Source organism: Phoenix dactylifera, chromosome 15, assembly GCF_051530095.1.
Source record: "Phoenix dactylifera cultivar Ajwa chromosome 15, Ajwa_hap1_PhDact_Kaust_v1.1, whole genome shotgun sequence".
Classification (NCBI taxonomy): Eukaryota; Viridiplantae; Streptophyta; class Magnoliopsida; order Arecales; family Arecaceae; genus Phoenix; species Phoenix dactylifera.
The window spans coordinates 280,581-289,980 of record NC_143204.1 but is presented as its reverse complement, the minus strand read 5'-3'; the positions used below and the strand labels follow the sequence as shown (position 1 = coordinate 289,980).

The following is a 9,400-nucleotide window of genomic DNA, read 5'->3' as shown; positions in this document are numbered from 1 at the left end:
AAGTTAGAGATAGACTCCATGTATTCCAACCAAGTCTGGACCTTAGTAGATCTACCAGAAGGTATAGTACCTATTGGATGCAAATGGATCTACAAAAGAAAAATAGGTTCGGATGGAAAGGTATGGACCTATAAGGCAAGGCTAGTGGCGAAAGGGTATAGTCAGCGCGAAGGTATTGACTATCAGGAGACCTTTTCACCTGTAGCCATGCTGAAATTCATTCGAATATTGCTTGCCATTGCAGCATTTCATGATTATGAAATATGGCAGATGGATGTGAAAACTGCTTTCCTGAATGGATATCTTGATGAAGATATTTATATGGAGCAGCCTTTGGGTTTCACTTCTAGTGATGGTGATCACAAGATCTGCAAGCTGCAAAGATCCATCTATGGACTAAAGCAAGCATCTCGGAGTTGGAACACTCGTTTCAATGATGCGATCAAATCGTTTGATTTCATCAAAAACGAAGAGGAACCATGTGTTTACAAGAAGGTTAGTGGGAGTGCTATCGTGTTTCTCGTACTGTACGTGGACGACATCCTACTAATTGGGAATGATATTTTCATGCTAACCTCTGTCAAGGTCTGGTTATCAAAAGAGTTCTCCATGAAAGATCTTGGGGAAGCATCCTACATTTTGGGGATTAAGGTCTATAGAGATAGATCTAAAAGGATGCTTGGCCTATCACAGAAAATGTATATAGAGGAAGTACTGAAGAGGTTCAGTATGGAAAACTCCAAGAGGGGTCTATTACCCCTTAGGCATGGGATTCATCTCTCCAAAAAGATGTGCCCCAACACATCTGAAGAGATTCAACGCATGAGCAAGATCCCTTATGCTTCGGCACTAGGGAGTCTCATGTATGCCATGCTTTGTACACGACCTGATATAGCCCTTGCTGTGAGTATTTGATAGTCAACTTTAAAAACCACGCAATAGCACGTATCTAGTAGGATAGTGATTAGGGGTATCGATCCACAGGGATTGGGGTACAGTTGTTTTTCTTAAAAAAATATTTGAAAAAAAAAGTTTGTGGAGAAAATTAAACTAAGAAATTTAATAAAAGAAAATACAATTAAAAGGATATCAGTTCGAGGGAACCTAGGGCAGAAAATTCACCACTAACATCGGAACAAGGGTTATTTGTATTTTAATTTATTCTTGGATAAACATGCAAATTGGCTACAAGCCTAATAAGCATTCAAATAAAATGTCATAAAAGTAATTTGGGAATAATCCATCTTCAGTTGGCATGCAATGTCTACCCTAATCTAAAGTGGTAGCACACCACATCTTTCTTAAGCATGGACTATCTTATATTTACCTAGTGATCATGAAGAATAATTGCATAAACTTCACATTTAAAATCACAGAAATTAAACATGAGATAAAAGAAGATATTCATTAAAAACAATAAGTTCATACAACCTCAAGAATATAAAATAAAATATAAAACCCGTATCCCTTTGTTAGCGCTGCATCCAGCCCCAGTGAAGAGATTAGGCTTCCATGCAGTGGTGGACGGCAGCAGCGGCACGGCAACGGGCTTCCATCATGATCGGCTTCCTCTGCCTCAGCACTTCATTTTTTTTATATGGAAAGTGTTTCCCGAAATGCCCAAACTATTCTCCCTCCTTTTATTTCTTCTTCTTCCCGTGGGATTTGACCTGAGAGAGATAGGTTCATGGGGTCCGTCTCCTCCCCTTTTATAGCCTCCACCAGCCTTCTCCTCTCCCCTGTTTCGAGTTCAGAGGATAAGCTTGAATGTGGGATAAGGATGGAAGCGGCTGGATGGAGCTGAAATTTGTTGGCTGCGGGAGATCCGGACGCGGGAGAAGTTGGAGCTGGATCTCAGATGAGAGCTTAGATGGTGATCCGGAGGACGTTGAGCTGCTGATCCTTGGAGTGGGGAGAAGCTTTAACGCGGCAGACGGCTGGGATGCTGGGGAGCTGGTCGCGGAATGGATGAGGTTGATCCGGAACAGGGGAGATGATCCATGGAATCAATCTAGAATGTTGGGAGGAATGTTGGAATTGGATTCGGTCGGCTGGAAGATGAAGACGGGCACCAGGGGGAACCTGGGAAAGATTCCGAAGAAGAAAAGATGACCCGTGAGCTAATGTGTTCTGTTTCCGTGAAGTCTGGGAAGAAGAATCGGAAGCCATGAAGTTGGGATTTCGGCTGAGAGGAACCAATCGGTTGGGAACGAGTTGGGTTGTTCATGGGATGAGGATGAATACGGAGACGTATAAGTTGAAACAGGGGATTCTTCTGTGGTCAATTAATCCGAATAGGAGGGAGTGTGGATGATGGAATCAATCCATAATGCTACGGACGCTTAGAAGCTTTGGAACGGCTGGCCATGGGATCGGAAGATTCGGCATTTGTGCTGCTGGAAGGATGGTTCTGGAAGAGATTGATTCGTGGGAGAAGAAGGTTATCCGGAAGAGAATGAGAGCTGGAAGATCTGGGAGTTTGGGAGTTAATCGCGGAAGAGATGAAGGTGGCTTGGGCTTATCCGTGGGATAAGGAGGATCTCGGTTGGTTTTGACGCTGGAATGATTCGGCTGGGGATAAACTGGGAACAGGGGATAGCGAGGACGGGGATGCATGATTGATGCCCACGGCTGAAGATGTGGGATGATGCAGTTGGGATAATGTTCACGAACGGAAGGAGATGGGATTCCAGAAGAATGGAAGTTTGAATCATGGAAGATGGTGGGACGTGGGAGATGGCAGATTACTCTCGTTCGGAAGCAGAGAATAACTCGGGATAGGGGAGGATGGGAGATGATATGCGATTGGCCAGGACGAGCGTGAACTGAGAGGATCTCGGCTGGGAAATAATCCAGATTAAGACGTGGCTTTGGTTGTTTCATGGGGTTCGGATAAGGAAATGTTCCTTGGGTCTCGACTCTGTTCCGGCTGTGGAGAATGTGATCCGAAACACTGGGATGAGCATGGGATGGAGATACGATGGAAAGATAAAATCTGGGAGGAGACGTGGAAGATAGTCGGGATGAGTGTTATTACAAACGGGATGTGAAACAGGGGAATATTGGTTGCTTGATCCGAACGGGAGAAGAGAAGATCACAACGGGATGAAGCTTGGAGTTGGTTGGGAGATAGGATAAGGATGGAACGATGTGGAAGAAACCTGGGAGAAGGTGACGTGGAGGAAAAAGGATTTTAGTTGGAGATGATTTCATGAGACATGAGGTCAGCTGAGAAGTCTTGGGATGACCCTGTTCTTTGGACATGGAACAGGGGAGATTGGGAATGCTTAGAAGACATTATGACGTGGCTGAGATGTGGTGGAAGAATAGGGAGATGATGTGTAAGACTTGATACGTGGATGGCTTGCACATGGAATTTTAGGAAGACTTTGAATAGCTAATCGCGGATGTGATAATGACCAGATAGTACAATGTAACGAAAGTTTGAACTCGATTGGATGCGAAAGAAATAGGGGAGTGGGGCTGGACCGAGGTGCATGTCATTCGAGTTCAAGGATCATCCGAAATAAGTTTGACTCGACCTGCATATATTAGATTCGACCTACATACATTAGGCTCAATTAATAAATAACTAAATCAAACTCGAATTAATTTATTAAAATGCAATGATGAGGGTAACACATTTTTTAGTTAAATTTACAAAATATGTGAATTAAAATAATGATAAGTGCTATGAATAAGATATTAATTTATGCATTATTTAGCACTTATCACACCCCCCAACCTACATTTTGCTAGTCCTCAAGCAAAATAAAAAAAAAAAAAACTAACTCATTTTCGCAGGAATCGCGATTGCATTTACCATATGCAATAAGGCTTTAAACCCCTAGGTGGCCCTAGTGGACGAGTTTTGTCTCGTGAGGGTTTCCGGCGCAGCTACCACAAACTACTGTCGAAAGAATTTATTTCATTGTTTTATAAAATCTAATTTCAAATGCCTTAATGTCAAGAATTTCTAAAGCACACAAAGTTTTAATTGCTAAGTCAGTCCAAAGCCTAGGTCAAAATGCAACTTAAGTTGAAATCATTAAGTTTCCATTAGGGAGTTGTAAAATTTATTTATACTTGGGTGCTCGGTGATATCCGGACCATACACAAGCTAAGGCTTTAGATTTTCCAAAATACTGCTAAAGCTGGTAATTTCCAAGAATTGGTCAGATAAAACCTAATCACTAATTCAAAATCATCCTATCTTGCAGGATTCCGAGAGTTGTGGATGTTTACTTTAATACCTCATGGGCTTTATCTGTAATATTCCAGTTTACCCAAATTTTTACAATGACGGCTTTCACACTATCGTCTTTTTCAAGGTCAATATTATTTCTCTTTCTTTTTTTTATGCACTTTTACTCTTGTAATGATTCCTCCGTGTAACGAGCATTCAGTCAACACTCCCACACTAGATGGCATAAGGTGTTGGGCATCAAGACTCCCCTACGATCCTATGCTCGGGTTCATCATCACAAACCCGCTGACCTTTAACAAAAGGTAGCCCTTTTCGATGTACCTGACTAAATTCACTCTTTCTTTTTTTTCTATTTTTTTATTTTTTTTATTTTTTTATTTTTATTTTTATTTATTTTTTTAGATAAAAGTGAATTAGATAAGTATGATTCATCAGGACTCAAGGTTGCTACCAGACTTAACAACATAATGTTGAACCTAATCCTTAGAAGTGTAGGCCATGTGTGTTGTGAAATTCCAAAGTAAAAATTATCTTACAACTCGCTAAAAGAACTTTTAATAAAAAAAACTCAAATTGACTTTCTCCTGACTAGTTATTGGGCTTTTTTAGATTTTATATACTTTGTATGTTTATCATTTCAGCACTAAAGCATAGAAATTAGTTTTTTTTTTGAGATAAACTTATTTAAAAATACGAAAATGTAAAAAATTTCTTCAAAAATTTGAATCCTATACCCCCCAACCTAGATCAGACATTGCCCTCAATGTTTTTTTTAAATATTATATTATATATATATTTTTTATTGTTTTTATTTTGTTTTAGTTTGGACGAAAATATGATGCAGATGGAGGATAGAAGCATTTTACCGTAGTTGCATCAGTAATATGAGGGATCCTGTTAAGAAAATAACAAAAAAAATGTGACAAGAAAATATGCAAAAATAACCTACGAGAATTGGGTTGCCTCCCAACAAGCGCTAAGTTTGACATCTTCAGCCAGACGCAGCGCATCCATATCAAATCATACCGGGTTCATGCCGAGTTCTCAAAGGAAGAAAATTTGTGGGAAACTGATTGTTGGGCATAGAGTTGACTGCTTCTATGGCCTTTTCTATAGCAACGTCAAAATGGGCCAAGCATGTTTTCAGAGGGTCATCTGCCAAAATATAGGAAAGGGTTTCTTCTACAAGATCGTCCATTTTGTCTATTAGGAAGCACTCAACTTCCTTTGCGGGTTGATCAGAGGCACGAAATATATTTAACTTGACCTTCATATTCCCAAAAGATATATTCATCACCCCAGTTCTACAATTTATACTCGCATTGGCTGTAGCTAAAAAGGGACGACCTAGAATCATAGGGATCTGTTTCTTAAGATTAGGCACAGGTTCCATATCAAGGACGATAAAATCGACTAGGAAATAGAATTTGTCTACCTTGACTAGGACGTCTTCAATTGTTCCTCGTGGTATTTTTACAGATCGATCAGCCAATTGAAGGGATACCGAGGTTGGTTTTAACTCACCTAACCCAAGTTTCTCATAAACTGAGTAAGGTAAAAGGTTGACACTTGCCCTTAGATCTAAGAGTGCTTGATCAATGAAATTATTTCCTAAGACACAGGAGATGGTGGGAGCACCAGGATCTTTGAATTTCGAAGGGGTGTTATGTTGGAGAATAGAACTCACTTGATCAGTTAGGAAGACCTTTTTAGGCACATGTGTCCTAGATTTTCGTTTTTGGGTACAAAGGTCTTTGAGAAATTTGGCATAGGAGGAAACTTGTCGAATAGCATCAAAAAGTGGGAGGTTGATTTTAACTTGTTTGAAAACCTCCATCATCTTCTCTAGTGAAGTTTCCTTTTTGCCAAAGGGAGAGGGTGAATTAAGAGCGTCAGGAAATATGACTTTTGGAATGTGAGTTTTGGCAGAAGGTGGACTAGCTGAAGAAGACGAAGGTTTTAGATTTTCATTTAACACATTTCTATCCTCTTCTTTACCTTCCTTATTGTTATCCTCCCCAATCTTATTGTCTACTACACGCCCACTCCTTAGGGTAGTCAAAGCATTGGCTTGTTCATGATGAATTGTATTTAGTTGATTTTCTTGAGCCATGTATTGTCCCCTTGGATTACTCACTGGTTGGCTTGGAAGCTTTCCTTCCTCTCGCTTGTTTAATGTATTAGCTAGTTGCCCCATTTAGGATTCTAGCTTGGCGATGGATTGCGTGTGAGAGTGCACCAATTGTGTAATGGTTTCCAAACCTTGAAAGGAGGTCAACACTTTCTCCTCAAAGGCTGTGTTTCTTTGGGGTGCTGGAGAAGAGACATGTTGAAATTATGAATAGTGAGTAGGAGGACGGTTCGGATGAACATTCTGGAACGGTTGAAAGTTTTGGGAATAAGGTTGGGAGGTATTGGGAGTCTGCTGCTTCCAAGAGAAGTTTGGATGGTTGCGCCACCCCGGGTTATAAGTGTTAGAATACGGATCATTACCCGGTCGGGACTGTGTTTGGGCAACATTAACTTGTTCTTGCACAAATTCAGGGAATTGAGCTGCCGAAGGGCATTCATGAATAGGGTGAGACAGGCTAGAACAAAGAGCACAAACTTGTGCTTGGAGAAAGTTTGAAAGCTGTTCTCTAGACATTAGCTGGTCCAACTTGCGGGATAGTGCATCTACTTTGTCTGATAGACCTATGGACTGGCTAACTTCATATATGGTCCCTTTTCTTTGAGAACTCGGGGGTGCTTGACGAGCGGAGGAGGCATGGTGGAGGGAATTTTCATTGAGGTTTTCAAACATCTGCCATGCCTCATGCTCACTCTTAAGCATGAAAGTTCCCCCACAAGAAGCATCAACCATCTGACGGTTTCGTTCAGATAACCCATCATAAAAGCATTGCACTAGTTGCCATTTGGGTATTTGATGATGCGGGCATTTTCGGAGTAAGTATCTAAATTTTTTCTAGGTTTTATGAAATTCTTCTCCGTCAGATTGGGAGAAGCTCGTGATCGCACGCCTAAATTGGTTTGTTCTTCCTATGAAAAAATATTTCTTTAGAAATTCATGTTGCATTTGAGCCCAAAAGAGAATAGAATTGGCTTCTAATGAATGGAGCCATTGTTTAGCTCCATCCTTAAGGGAAAAAGGAAACAGCCTAAGTTTCAGAGCATCATCAGTGAAGTTCTGAATTTTGACAGTAGTGCAGATCTCAAAGAACTCATCCAAATGTTTATATGGGTCTTCATTATTAAGTCCATAAAAAGAAGGAAGCATTTGGATGACACTAGACTTAATTTCAAACTGTACAGCAGCAGTGGTTTCAGGTAGTCGAATACAAGATGGAGAGGTATAAATGGAAGGAGTAAAGTACTCCTTTAACAGTTTGGGTTGCTCTTCAGCCATCTCGACAGGTGGTGCAGATCCTATGGTTCTATAGGAGCGGATTTCGGCTCGAAGGGTCCTAATAGAACGCTCTATTTCAGAATCAAAAGGTACTAATTCAGGAGATCTGGAACGACACCCTAGCATACACTAATACCTTTCTGATCAGTCAAGTACAGTCAAGCATGCACTAAAAGAAAAACACATCAATTCCTTGTATTTGCCCTAAAATCACTAGACAGCTCCTAACTGGTTTGAAGAGGGCACCTAAGCCTCCAATCCGGTCTAATGACTGAGTTGACTAAGTAAGCTCCCAGGTAAGTGGGGGGGTCACGATGCGTTGCAAAGGTCCCACTTAAAAACCACTTGCCTCGAACATATGAACTGTCTTCCTTGGGACAAAGCTTGCCTCGACATCAACTGAGCCATAGTACGAAATTGGTGCAACTTTCGGTGATCTTCGTCCTATTGAGCTCGAATGTCCCTAGGGGCCAACATCTAATTGATTTTAATTAAAGTGGTAACTATGTGAGAATTGATTTACCTAATTTGGGCAAGAATCTGGTGATGGAATCCAGTTCTTATCTTATTGGGGTGATTGCCCTTACTATGTGCGGATTAATTGGTGTATGTGTATCAAGCATGCATTCACACTTTTACTAAAATTAAAATCAAACAATCACCACAAAATTTCAAGCAAACTGGAAATCAATTTAAATAAGAAAGATTCAGATGTTACCAAAAAGAATTTCTCCAGCAATTTTTTTTATTTTTAGGCAAACCTCTACAGCATTCCTTCTCCAGCAGTTCCCTTTTTGATTGTCCCTGTCTTCCTCTTTGATTCCTGATCAAATAATACCCAAAATAAAAACCAAAAATTAGTAAGAGAGAAGAAAAGGGGTAATTAAAGTAACAAAAATAGAAAATATTTTTATTTTATTTTAGAGATATATATATTTAAAGTTTTTTTTACATATATGAAAAGAAAAACAACTATACTAACAATCCCCGGCAACGGTGCCAAAAATTGATAGTCAACTTTAAAGACCATGCAATAGCACGTATCTAGTAGGATAGTAATTACGGGTATCGATCCAATCAGGGATTGGGGTACAGTTATTTTTCTTAAAAAAATATTTGAAAAAAAAAGTTTGTGGAGAAAATTAAACTAAAAAATTTAATAAAAAAAAATGCAATTAAAAGGATATTAGTTCGAGGGAACCTAGGGTAGGAAATTCACCACTAACATCGAAACAAGGATTATTTGTATTTTAATTTATTCTTGGATAAACATGCAAATTGGCTGCAAGCCTAATAAGCATTCAAATAAAATGTCACAAAAGTAATTTGGGAATAATCCATCTTCAGTTGGCATGCAATGTCTACCCTAATCTAAAGTAGTAGCACACCACATCTTCCTTAAGCATGGACTATCTTATATTTACCTAGTGATCATGAAGAACAATTGTGTTTTATGGACTCTGAGATTCGAGTCGACTCCAGTGGAACGCGAGTCGACTCCCAGCGGTACACAAAGAAAGAGTCAGAGAGTATTTTATGGACTCTGAGATTCGAGTCGACTCCAGTGGAACGCGAGTCGACTCCCACCGGTGCACAAAGAAAAAGTCAGAGAGTGTTTTATGGACTCTGAGATTCGAGTCGACTCCCGCATTACGCGAGTCGACTCCAAGATTGTGCGACCATCAACAGAGAAAACCATGTTACTGCCACTGAGATTCGAGTCGACTCCCAGACAGCTCGAGTCGACACCAAGACAAGCTTCACGTCAAAAGGCAGAAGACCAACTT

At 40.1% G+C, this 9,400-nt stretch overlaps 1 long non-coding RNA gene across 1 annotated transcript; it reads right to left on the bottom strand.

Annotated features, from left to right (window-relative positions):
• Positions 1–1,386: 1,386 nt before the first annotated feature.
• On the bottom strand, positions 1,387–8,466 carry LOC120107892 (uncharacterized). Its single transcript, XR_016398487.1, has 2 exons — positions 8,332–8,466; positions 1,387–3,562 (listed from the first exon to the last, which is right to left on the bottom strand). It is a non-coding gene; the product is annotated as an uncharacterized LOC120107892 (long non-coding RNA).
• Between the last annotated feature and the right edge of the window lie 934 nt (positions 8,467–9,400).